The sequence below is a fragment of the Triturus cristatus genome, chromosome 12 (genome assembly GCF_964204655.1).
Source record: "Triturus cristatus chromosome 12, aTriCri1.1, whole genome shotgun sequence".
Taxonomy (NCBI): Eukaryota; Metazoa; Chordata; class Amphibia; order Caudata; family Salamandridae; genus Triturus; species Triturus cristatus.
The window spans coordinates 434,752,611-434,766,760 of record NC_140595.1 but is presented as its reverse complement, the minus strand read 5'-3'; positions in this window follow the sequence as shown (position 1 = coordinate 434,766,760).

Genomic DNA, 14,150 nt, shown 5'->3' with positions numbered 1-14,150 from the left:
GCCCTTCTCACTGCATTTGTTTTACGATAGGGTACACCAGTAGCAATTAAGCCAGCTGATCAGTTGAGAGAGGAAGGGTTATGCTACAGTTAATGGGAATAATAAAAACTATGAATAGCATAATTACCATCTTCATTTTAGCCAATTCCTACCAGTTCAGCAATAGTGATGTTGTGACTTTTTATGCTTAAAACTTACCATCATACACAATTGGAAAGCTCAAAAAATGCCCTAATGTCTTTCATCTTACATCTTAGTTTTCAGTTTGGCATCCTGTCTACCCTGCTACTCATTTCATTACCAAGATAAATGTATACTACTGCTTGCTAGGTAACAGAGTGGCCCTCATGTCAGACAACATCTTGCTTTAGCTTTATGATGTCAGCTTGCTAGGCAACAGAGTGGCCCTCATGTCAGACAACATCTTGCATTAGCTTTATGATGTCAGGTCGCTGCTGGACCAATCGTCCTTGAGGAAGCTGAGCACACAGGAGGATGAGATATCAGAAGTTATGCATTAGGCTACTATCTGTATTCAGGACTGCAATTCAAATAGGCGGGGGGATGGTAAAGGACTCTAAACCACTTCCAAACACTGGGGCCTTTTTGAAAGTGGGATGGAGATATAAACAAAAACAGAGATGATCCTTAACAACAATCCAACTTGAGAGTCAGAGTCCAACATACAGAGTGCAGGGGAAGAGGTTAAATAAGCTTCCTTCCGTGAGAATTTCACACTATCGTTCTAAAGTGAGGTAGTGCTTTTTAGCCTCAAAGGCAGCAATTTCCTCGAATGGAACATTGCAAGCACCAGGATCTAAAGCAGGCTTTAGTAGCATTGGAAGCAGTCAGTCTATTATAAACTATCAGGACCAACACAATGTGATCCATATTACTTCAATCTTGACACAAATTCTATTCAGGCACAGGCTCCGCCTATAAGGTAGTGAGGACATTCTGATGCTGTGAACGTCTTTTCAATGCCTAAAAGGAATGATTGCGATTTTTGCTTACCGTATAAATTGGTAAAATGATGCCGTATGCCGGAAGACTTTTTTTTTTTTTCTTCAGTCTCGGCACTGCAGAGAAACTCTGTTGTGAAACACTGCCACTGGTGGTCATTCAGTATAATCTGCAGATGGAAAAGTCCACTGTTAGCACATTTACTATAAGAAATACAAAAATCTGGTTTATTTTAGGGTAAATAGATCAATACTGTGGAGTCTGTAGAATTGTGAAAATCAACAGCTCATTAGAAAATCAAATCTCAATTTGTGTTATTAACCTCCTATACTTCTCGGAATCCTATGCCTCATGTGCTAACACTCTCTAAACAACTGTAGCACATACATTAGGACATAGATAAATAGATATTTTTCCAGCCAAGTGGCAGTGTGCCCTTCTCACTGCATTTGTTTTACGATAGGGTACACCAGTAGCAATTAAGCCAGCTGATCAGTTGAGAGAGGAAGGGTTATGCTACAGTTAATGGGAATAATAAAAACTATGAATAGCATAATTACCATCTTCATTTTAGCCAATTCCTACCAGTTCAGCAATAGTGATGTTGTAACTTTTTATGCTTAAAACTTACCATCATACACAATTAGAAAGCTCAAAAAATGCCCTAATGTCTTTCATCTTACATCTTAGTTTTCAGTTTGGCATCCTGTCTACCCTGCTACTCATTTCATTACCAAGATAAATGTATACTACTGCTTGCTAGGTAACAGAGTGGCCCTCATGTCAGACAACATCTTGCTTTAGCTTTATGATGTCAGCTTGCTAGGCAACAGAGTGGCCCTCATGTCAGACAACATCTTGCATTAGCTTTATGATGTCAGGTCGCTGCTGGACCAATCGTCCTTGAGGAAGCTGAGCACACAGGAGGATGAGATATCAGAAGTTATGCATTAGGCTACTATCTGTATTCAGGACTGCAAGGCAAATAGGCGGGGGGATGGTAAAGGACTCTAAACCACTTCCAAACACTGGGGCCTTTTTGAAAGTGGGATGGAGATATAAACAAAAACAGAGATGATCCTTAACAACAATCCAACTTGAGAGTCAGAGTCCAACATACAGAGTGCAGGGGAAGAGGTTAAATAAGCTTCCTTCCGTGAGAATTTCACACTATCGTTCTAAAGTGAGGTAGTGCTTTTTAGCCTCAAAGGCAGCAATTTCCTCGAATGGAACATTGCAAGCACCAGGATCTAAAGCAGGCTTTAGTAGCATTGGAAGCAGTCAGTCTATTATAAACTATCAGGACCAACACAATGTGATCCATATTACTTCAATCTTGACACAAATTCTATTCAGGCACAGGCTCCGCCTATAAGGTAGTGAGGACATTCTGATGCTGTGAACGTCTTTTCAATGCCTAAAAGGAATGATTGCGATTTTTGCTTACCGTATAAATTGGTAAAATGATGCCGTATGCCGGAAGACTTTTTTTTTTTTTTTCTTCAGTCTCGGCACTGCAGAGAAACTCTGTTGTGAAACACTGCCACTGGTGGTCATTCAGTATAATCTGCAGATGGAAAAGTCCACTGTTAGCACATTTACTATAAGAAATACAAAAATCTGGTTTATTTTAGGGTAAATAGATCAATACTGTGGAGTCTGTAGAATTGTGAAAATCAACAGCTCATTAGAAAATCAAATCTCAATTTGTGTTATTAACCTCCTATACTTCTCGGAATCCTATGCCTCATGTGCTAACACTCTCTAAACAACTGTAGCACATACATTAGGACATAGATAAATAGATATTTTTCCAGCCAAGTGGCAGTGTGCCCTTCTCACTGCATTTGTTTTACGATAGGGTACACCAGTAGCAATTAAGCCAGCTGATCAGTTGAGAGAGGAAGGGTTATGCTACAGTTAATGGGAATAATAAAAACTATGAATAGCATAATTACCATCTTCATTTTAGCCAATTCCTACCAGTTCAGCAATAGTGATGTTGTAACTTTTTATGCTTAAAACTTACCATCATACACAATTAGAAAGCTCAAAAAATGCCCTAATGTCTTTCATCTTACATCTTAGTTTTCAGTTTGGCATCCTGTCTACCCTGCTACTCATTTCATTACCAAGATAAATGTATACTACTGCTTGCTAGGTAACAGAGTGGCCCTCATGTCAGACAACATCTTGCTTTAGCTTTATGATGTCAGCTTGCTAGGCAACAGAGTGGCCCTCATGTCAGACAACATCTTGCATTAGCTTTATGATGTCAGGTCGCTGCTGGACCAATCGTCCTTGAGGAAGCTGAGCACACAGGAGGATGAGATATCAGAAGTTATGCATTAGGCTACTATCTGTATTCAGGACTGCAAGGCAAATAGGCGGGGGGATGGTAAAGGACTCTAAACCACTTCCAAACACTGGGGCCTTTTTGAAAGTGGGATGGAGATATAAACAAAAACAGAGATGATCCTTAACAACAATCCAACTTGAGAGTCAGAGTCCAACATACAGAGTGCAGGGGAAGAGGTTAAATAAGCTTCCTTCCGTGAGAATTTCACACTATCGTTCTAAAGTGAGGTAGTGCTTTTTAGCCTCAAAGGCAGCAATTTCCTCGAATGGAACATTGCAAGCACCAGGATCTAAAGCAGGCTTTAGTAGCATTGGAAGCAGTCAGTCTATTATAAACTATCAGGACCAACACAATGTGATCCATATTACTTCAATCTTGACACAAATTCTATTCAGGCACAGGCTCCGCCTATAAGGTAGTGAGGACATTCTGATGCTGTGAATGTCTTTTCAATGCCTAAAAGGAATGATTGCGATTTTTGCTTACCGTATAAATTGGTAAAATGATGCCGTATGCCGGAAGACTTTTTTTTTTTTCTTCAGTCTCGGCACTGCAGAGAAACTCTGTTGTGAAACACTGCCACTGGTGGTCATTCAGTATAATCTGCAGATGGAAAAGTCCACTGTTAGCACATTTACTATAAGAAATACAAAAATCTGGTTTATTTTAGGGTAAATAGATCAATACTGTGGAGTCTGTAGAATTGTGAAAATCAACAGCTCATTAGAAAATCAAATCTCAATTTGTGTTATTAACCTCCTATACTTCTCGGAATCCTATGCCTCATGTGCTAACACTCTCTAAACAACTGTAGCACATACATTAGGACATAGATAAATAGATATTTTTCCAGCCAAGTGGCAGTGTGCCCTTCTCACTGCATTTGTTTTACGATAGGGTACACCAGTAGCAATTAAGCCAGCTGATCAGTTGAGAGAGGAAGGGTTATGCTACAGTTAATGGGAATAATAAAAACTATGAATAGCATAATTACCATCTTCATTTTAGCCAATTCCTACCAGTTCAGCAATAGTGATGTTGTAACTTTTTATGCTTAAAACTTACCATCATACACAATTAGAAAGCTCAAAAAATGCCCTAATGTCTTTCATCTTACATCTTAGTTTTCAGTTTGGCATCCTGTCTACCCTGCTACTCATTTCATTACCAAGATAAATGTATACTACTGCTTGCTAGGTAACAGAGTGGCCCTCATGTCAGACAACATCTTGCTTTAGCTTTATGATGTCAGCTTGCTAGGCAACAGAGTGGCCCTCATGTCAGACAACATCTTGCATTAGCTTTATGATGTCAGGTCGCTGCTGGACCAATCGTCCTTGAGGAAGCTGAGCACACAGGAGGATGAGATATCAGAAGTTATGCATTAGGCTACTATCTGTATTCAGGACTGCAAGGCAAATAGGCGGGGGGATGGTAAAGGACTCTAAACCACTTCCAAACACTGGGGCCTTTTTGAAAGTGGGATGGAGATATAAACAAAAACAGAGATGATCCTTAACAACAATCCAACTTGAGAGTCAGAGTCCAACATACAGAGTGCAGGGGAAGAGGTTAAATAAGCTTCCTTCCGTGAGAATTTCACACTATCGTTCTAAAGTGAGGTAGTGCTTTTTAGCCTCAAAGGCAGCAATTTCCTCGAATGGAACATTGCAAGCACCAGGATCTAAAGCAGGCTTTAGTAGCATTGGAAGCAGTCAGTCTATTATAAACTATCAGGACCAACACAATGTGATCCATATTACTTCAATCTTGACACAAATTCTATTCAGGCACAGGCTCCGCCTATAAGGTAGTGAGGACATTCTGATGCTGTGAACGTCTTTTCAATGCCTAAAAGGAATGATTGCGATTTTTGCTTACCGTATAAATTGGTAAAATGATGCCGTATGCCGGAAGACTTTTTTTTTTTTTTTCTTCAGTCTCGGCACTGCAGAGAAACTCTGTTGTGAAACACTGCCACTGGTGGTCATTCAGTATAATCTGCAGATGGAAAAGTCCACTGTTAGCACATTTACTATAAGAAATACAAAAATCTGGTTTATTTTAGGGTAAATAGATCAATACTGTGGAGTCTGTAGAATTGTGAAAATCAACAGCTCATTAGAAAATCAAATCTCAATTTGTGTTATTAACCTCCTATACTTCTCGGAATCCTATGCCTCATGTGCTAACACTCTCTAAACAACTGTAGCACATACATTAGGACATAGATAAATAGATATTTTTCCAGCCAAGTGGCAGTGTGCCCTTCTCACTGCATTTGTTTTACGATAGGGTACACCAGTAGCAATTAAGCCAGCTGATCAGTTGAGAGAGGAAGGGTTATGCTACAGTTAATGGGAATAATAAAAACTATGAATAGCATAATTACCATCTTCATTTTAGCCAATTCCTACCAGTTCAGCAATAGTGATGTTGTAACTTTTTATGCTTAAAACTTACCATCATACACAATTAGAAAGCTCAAAAAATGCCCTAATGTCTTTCATCTTACATCTTAGTTTTCAGTTTGGCATCCTGTCTACCCTGCTACTCATTTCATTACCAAGATAAATGTATACTACTGCTTGCTAGGTAACAGAGTGGCCCTCATGTCAGACAACATCTTGCTTTAGCTTTATGATGTCAGCTTGCTAGGCAACAGAGTGGCCCTCATGTCAGACAACATCTTGCATTAGCTTTATGATGTCAGGTCGCTGCTGGACCAATCGTCCTTGAGGAAGCTGAGCACACAGGAGGATGAGATATCAGAAGTTATGCATTAGGCTACTATCTGTATTCAGGACTGCAAGGCAAATAGGCGGGGGGATGGTAAAGGACTCTAAACCACTTCCAAACACTGGGGCCTTTTTGAAAGTGGGATGGAGATATAAACAAAAACAGAGATGATCCTTAACAACAATCCAACTTGAGAGTCAGAGTCCAACATACAGAGTGCAGGGGAAGAGGTTAAATAAGCTTCCTTCCGTGAGAATTTCACACTATCGTTCTAAAGTGAGGTAGTGCTTTTTAGCCTCAAAGGCAGCAATTTCCTCGAATGGAACATTGCAAGCACCAGGATCTAAAGCAGGCTTTAGTAGCATTGGAAGCAGTCAGTCTATTATAAACTATCAGGACCAACACAATGTGATCCATATTACTTCAATCTTGACACAAATTCTATTCAGGCACAGGCTCCGCCTATAAGGTAGTGAGGACATTCTGATGCTGTGAATGTCTTTTCAATGCCTAAAAGGAATGATTGCGATTTTTGCTTACCGTATAAATTGGTAAAATGATGCCGTATGCCGGAAGACTTTTTTTTTTTTCTTCAGTCTCGGCACTGCAGAGAAACTCTGTTGTGAAACACTGCCACTGGTGGTCATTCAGTATAATCTGCAGATGGAAAAGTCCACTGTTAGCACATTTACTATAAGAAATACAAAAATCTGGTTTATTTTAGGGTAAATAGATCAATACTGTGGAGTCTGTAGAATTGTGAAAATCAACAGCTCATTAGAAAATCAAATCTCAATTTGTGTTATTAACCTCCTATACTTCTCGGAATCCTATGCCTCATGTGCTAACACTCTCTAAACAACTGTAGCACATACATTAGGACATAGATAAATAGATATTTTTCCAGCCAAGTGGCAGTGTGCCCTTCTCACTGCATTTGTTTTACGATAGGGTACACCAGTAGCAATTAAGCCAGCTGATCAGTTGAGAGAGGAAGGGTTATGCTACAGTTAATGGGAATAATAAAAACTATGAATAGCATAATTACCATCTTCATTTTAGCCAATTCCTACCAGTTCAGCAATAGTGATGTTGTGACTTTTTATGCTTAAAACTTACCATCATACACAATTGGAAAGCTCAAAAAATGCCCTAATGTCTTTCATCTTACATCTTAGTTTTCAGTTTGGCATCCTGTCTACCCTGCTACTCATTTCATTACCAAGATAAATGTATACTACTGCTTGCTAGGTAACAGAGTGGCCCTCATGTCAGACAACATCTTGCTTTAGCTTTATGATGTCAGCTTGCTAGGCAACAGAGTGGCCCTCATGTCAGACAACATCTTGCATTAGCTTTATGATGTCAGGTCGCTGCTGGACCAATCGTCCTTGAGGAAGCTGAGCACACAGGAGGATGAGATATCAGAAGTTATGCATTAGGCTACTATCTGTATTCAGGACTGCAAGGCAAATAGGTGGGGGGGATGGTAAAGGACTCTAAACCACTTCAAAGCACTGGGGCCTTTTTGAAAGTGGGATGGAGATATAAACAAAAACAGAGATGATCCTTAACAACAATCCAACTTGAGAGTCAGAGTCCAACATACAGAGTGCAGGGGAAGAGGTTAAATAAGCTTCCTTCCGTGAGAATTTCACACTATCGTTCTAAAGTGAGGTAGTGCTTTTTAGCCTCAAAGGCAGCAATTTCCTCGAATGGAACATTGCAAGCACCAGGATCTAAAGCAGGCTTTAGTAGCATTGGAAGCAGTCAGTCTATTATAAACTATCAGGACCAACACAATGTTATCCATATTACTTCAATCTTGACACAAATTCTATTCAGGCACAGGCTCCGCCTATAAGGTAGTGAGGACATTCTGATGCTGTGAACGTCTTTTCAATGCCTAAAAGGAATGATTGCAATTTTTGCTTACCGTATAAATTGGTAAAATGATGCCGTATGCCGGAAGACTTTTTTTTTTTTCTTCAGTCTCGGCACTGCAGAGAAACTCTGTTGTGAAACACTGCCACTGGTGGTCATTCAGTATAATCTGCAGATGGAAAAGTCCACTGTTAGCACATTTACTATAAGAAATACAAAAATCTGGTTTATTTTAGGGTAAATAATTCAATACTGTGGAGTCTGTAGAATTGTGAAAATCAACAGCTCATTAGAAAATCAAATCTCAATTTGTGTTATTAACCTCCTATACTTCTCGGAATCCTATGCCTCATGTGCTAACACGCTCTAAACAACTGTAGCACATACATTAGGACATAGATAAATAGATATTTTTCCAGCCAAGTGGCAGTGTGCCCTTCTCACTGCATTTGTTTTACGATAGGGTACACCAGTAGCAATTAAGCCAGCTGATCAGTTGAGAGAGGAAGGGTTATGCTACAGTTAATGGGAATAATAAAAACTATGAATAGCATAATTACCATCTTCATTTTAGCCAATTCCTACCAGTTCAGCAATAGTGATGTTGTAACTTTTTATGCTTAAAACTTACCATCATACACAATTAGAAAGCTCAAAAAATGCCCTAATGTCTTTCATCTTACATCTTAGTTTTCAGTTTGGCATCCTGTCTACCCTGCTACTCATTTCATTACCAAGATAAATGTATACTACTGCTTGCTAGGTAACAGAGTGGCCCTCATGTCAGACAACATCTTGCTTTAGCTTTATGATGTCAGCTTGCTAGGCAACAGAGTGGCCCCCATGTCAGACAACATCTTGCATTAGCTTTATGATGTCAGGTCGCTGCTGGACCAATCGTCCTTGAGGAAGCTGAGCACACAGGAGGATGAGATATCAGAAGTTATGCATTAGGCTACTATCTGTATTCAGGACTGCAAGGCAAATAGGCGGGGGGATGGTAAAGGACTCTAAACCACTTCCAAACACTGGGGCCTTTTTGAAAGTGGGATGGAGATATAAACAAAAACAGAGATGATCCTTAACAACAATCCAACTTGAGAGTCAGAGTCCAACATACAGAGTGCAGGGGAAGAGGTTAAATAAGCTTCCTTCCGTGAGAATTTCACACTATCGTTCTAAAGTGAGGTAGTGCTTTTTAGCCTCAAAGGCAGCAATTTCCTCGAATGGAACATTGCAAGCACCAGGATCTAAAGCAGGCTTTAGTAGCATTGGAAGCAGTCAGTCTATTATAAACTATCAGGACCAACACAATGTGATCCATATTACTTCAATCTTGACACAAATTCTATTCAGGCACAGGCTCCGCCTATAAGGTAGTGAGGACATTCTGATGCTGTGAACGTCTTTTCAATGCCTAAAAGGAATGATTGCAATTTTTGCTTACCGTATAAATTGGTAAAATGATGCCGTATGCCGGAAGACTTTTTTTTTTTTCTTCAGTCTCGGCACTGCAGAGAAACTCTGTTGTGAAACACTGCCACTGGTGGTCATTCAGTATAATCTGCAGATGGAAAAGTCCACTGTTAGCACATTTACTATAAGAAATACAAAAATCTGGTTTATTTTAGGGTAAATAGATCAATACTGTGGAGTCTGTAGAATTGTGAAAATCAACAGCTCATTAGAAAATCAAATCTCAATTTGTGTTATTAACCTCCTATACTTCTCGGAATCCTATGCCTCATGTGCTAACACTCTCTAAACAACTGTAGCACATACATTAGGACATAGATAAATAGATATTTTTCCAGCCAAGTGGCAGTGTGCCCTTCTCACTGCATTTGTTTTACGATAGGGTACACCAGTAGCAATTAAGCCAGCTGATCAGTTGAGAGAGGAAGGGTTATGCTACAGTTAATGGGAATAATAAAAACTATGAATAGCATAATTACCATCTTCATTTTAGCCAATTCCTACCAGTTCAGCAATAGTGATGTTGTAACTTTTTATGCTTAAAACTTACCATCATACACAATTAGAAAGCTCAAAAAATGCCCTAATGTCTTTCATCTTACATCTTAGTTTTCAGTTTGGCATCCTGTCTACCCTGCTACTCATTTCATTACCAAGATAAATGTATACTACTGCTTGCTAGGTAACAGAGTGGCCCTCATGTCAGACAACATCTTGCATTAGCTTTATGATGTCAGGTCGCTGCTGGACCAATCGTCCTTGAGGAAGCTGAGCACACAGGAGGATGAGATATCAGAAGTTATGCATTAGGCTACTATCTGTATTCAGGACTGCAAGGCAAATAGGCGGGGGGATGGTAAAGGACTCTAAACCACTTCCAAACACTGGGGCCTTTTTGAAAGTGGGATGGAGATATAAACAAAAACAGAGATGATCCTTAACAACAATCCAACTTTAGAGTCAGAGTCCAACATACAGAGTGCAGGGGAAGAGGTTAAATAAGCTTCCTTCCGTGAGAATTTCACACTATCGTTCTAAAGTGAGGTAGTGCTTTTTAGCCTCAAAGGCAGCAATTTCCTCGAATGGAACATTGCAAGCACCAGGATCTAAAGCAGGCTTTAGTAGCATTGGAAGCAGTCAGTCTATTATAAACTATCAGGACCAACACAATGTGATCCATATTACTTCAATCTTGACACAAATTCTATTCAGGCACAGGCTCCGCCTATAAGGTAGTGAGGACATTCTGATGCTGTGAACGTCTTTTCAATGCCTAAAAGGAATGATTGCGATTTTTGCTTACCGTATAAATTGGTAAAATGATGCCGTATGCCGGAAGACTTTTTTTTTTTTTTCTTCAGTCTCGGCACTGCAGAGAAACTCTGTTGTGAAACACTGCCACTGGTGGTCATTCAGTATAATCTGCAGATGGAAAAGTCCACTGTTAGCACATTTACTATAAGAAATACAAAAATCTGGTTTATTTTAGGGTAAATAGATCAATACTGTGGAGTCTGTAGAATTGTGAAAATCAACAGCTCATTAGAAAATCAAATCTCAATTTGTGTTATTAACCTCCTATACTTCTCGGAATCCTATGCCTCATGTGCTAACACTCTCTAAACAACTGTAGCACATACATTAGGACATAGATAAATAGATATTTTTCCAGCCAAGTGGCAGTGTGCCCTTCTCACTGCATTTGTTTTACGATAGGGTACACCAGTAGCAATTAAGCCAGCTGATCAGTTGAGAGAGGAAGGGTTATGCTACAGTTAATGGGAATAATAAAAACTATGAATAGCATAATTACCATCTTCATTTTAGCCAATTCCTACCAGTTCAGCAATAGTGATGTTGTAACTTTTTATGCTTAAAACTTACCATCATACACAATTAGAAAGCTCAAAAAATGCCCTGATGTCTTTCATCTTACATCTTAGTTTTCAGTTTGGCATCCTGTCTACCCTGCTACTCATTTCATTACCAAGATAAATGTATACTACTGCTTGCTAGGTAACAGAGTGGCCCTCATGTCAGACAACATCTTGCTTTAGCTTTATGATGTCAGCTTGCTAGGCAACAGAGTGGCCCCCATGTCAGACAACATCTTGCATTAGCTTTATGATGTCAGGTCGCTGCTGGACCAATCGTCCTTGAGGAAGCTGAGCACACAGGAGGATGAGATATCAGAAGTTATGCATTAGGCTACTATCTGTATTCAGGACTGCAAGGCAAATAGGCGGGGGGATGGTAAAGGACTCTAAACCACTTCCAAACACTGGGGCCTTTTTGAAAGTGGGATGGAGATATAAACAAAAACAGAGATGATCCTTAACAACAATCCAACTTGAGAGTCAGAGTCCAACATACAGAGTGCAGGGGAAGAGGTTAAATAAGCTTCCTTCCGTGAGAATTTCACACTATCGTTCTAAAGTGAGGTAGTGCTTTTTAGCCTCAAAGGCAGCAATTTCCTCGAATGGAACATTGCAAGCACCAGGATCTAAAGCAGGCTTTAGTAGCATTGGAAGCAGTCAGTCTATTATAAACTATCAGGACCAACACAATGTGATCCATATTACTTCAATCTTGACACAAATTCTATTCAGGCACAGGCTCCGCCTATAAGGTAGTGAGGACATTCTGATGCTGTGAACGTCTTTTCAATGCCTAAAAGGAATGATTGCAATTTTTGCTTACCGTATAAATTGGTAAAATGATGCCGTATGCCGGAAGACTTTTTTTTTTTTCTTCAGTCTCGGCACTGCAGAGAAACTCTGTTGTGAAACACTGCCACTGGTGGTCATTCAGTATAATCTGCAGATGGAAAAGTCCACTGTTAGCACATTTACTATAAGAAATACAAAAATCTGGTTTATTTTAGGGTAAATAGATCAATACTGTGGAGTCTGTAGAATTGTGAAAATCAACAGCTCATTAGAAAATCACATCTCAATTTGTGTTATTAACCTCCTATACTTCTCGGAATCCTATGCCTCATGTGCTAACACTCTCTAAACAACTGTAGCACATACATTAGGACATAGATAAATAGATATTTTTCCAGCCAAGTGGCAGTGTGCCCTTCTCACTGCATTTGTTTTACGATAGGGTACACCAGTAGCAATTAAGCCAGCTGATCAGTTGAGAGAGGAAGGGTTATGCTACAGTTAATGGGAATAATAAAAACTATGAATAGCATAATTACCATCTTCATTTTAGCCAATTCCTACCAGTTCAGCAATAGTGATGTTGTAACTTTTTATGCTTAAAACTTACCATCATACACAATTAGAAAGCTCAAAAAATGCCCTAATGTCTTTCATCTTACATCTTAGTTTTCAGTTTGGCATCCTGTCTACCCTGCTACTCATTTCATTACCAAGATAAATGTATACTACTGCTTGCTAGGTAACAGAGTGGCCCTCATGTCAGACAACATCTTGCATTAGCTTTATGATGTCAGGTCGCTGCTGGACCAATCGTCCTTGAGGAAGCTGAGCACACAGGAGGATGAGATATCAGAAGTTATGCATTAGGCTACTATCTGTATTCAGGACTGCAAGGCAAATAGGCGGGGGGATGGTAAAGGACTCTAAACCACTTCCAAACACTGGGGCCTTTTTGAAAGTGGGATGGAGATATAAACAAAAACAGAGATGATCCTTAACAACAATCCAACTTGAGAGTCAGAGTCCAACATACAGAGTGCAGGGGAAGAGGTTAAATAAGCTTCCTTCCGTGAGAATTTCACACTATCGTTCTAAAGTGAGGTAGTGCTTTTTAGCCTCAAAGGCAGCAATTTCCTCGAATGGAACATTGCAAGCACCAGGATCTAAAGCAGGCTTTAGTAGCATTGGAAGCAGTCAGTCTATTATAAACTATCAGGACCAACACAATGTGATCCATATTACTTCAATCTTGACACAAATTCTATTCAGGCACAGGCTCCGCCTATAAGGTAGTGAGGACATTCTGATGCTGTGAACGTCTTTTCAATGCCTAAAAGGAATGATTGCGATTTTTGCTTACCGTATAAATTGGTAAAATGATGCCGTATGCCGGAAGACTTTTTTTTTTTTTCTTCAGTCTCGGCACTGCAGAGAAACTCTGTTGTGAAACACTGCCACTGGTGGTCATTCAGTATAATCTGCAGATGGAAAAGTCCACTGTTAGCACATTTACTATAAGAAATACAAAAATCTGGTTTATTTTAGGGTAAATAGATCAATACTGTGGAGTCTGTAGAATTGTGAAAATCAACAGCTCATTAGAAAATCAAATCTCAATTTGTGTTATTAACCTCCTATACTTCTCGGAATCCTATGCCTCATGTGCTAACACTCTCTAAACAACTGTAGCACATACATAAGGACATAGATAAATAGATATTTTTCCAGCCAAGTGGCAGTGTGCCCTTCTCACTGCATTTGTTTTACGATAGGGTACACCAGTAGCAATTAAGCCAGCTGATCAGTTGAGAGAGGAAGGGTTATGCTACAGTTAATGGGAATAATAAAAACTATGAATAGCATAATTACCATCTTCATTTTAGCCAATTCCTACCAGTTCAGCAATAGTGATGTTGTAACTTTTTATGCTTAAAACTTACCATCATACACAATTAGAAAGCTCAAAAAATGCCCTGATGTCTTTCATCTTACATCTTAGTTTTCAGTTTGGCATCCTGTCTACCCTGCTACTCATTTCATTACCAAGATAAATGTGT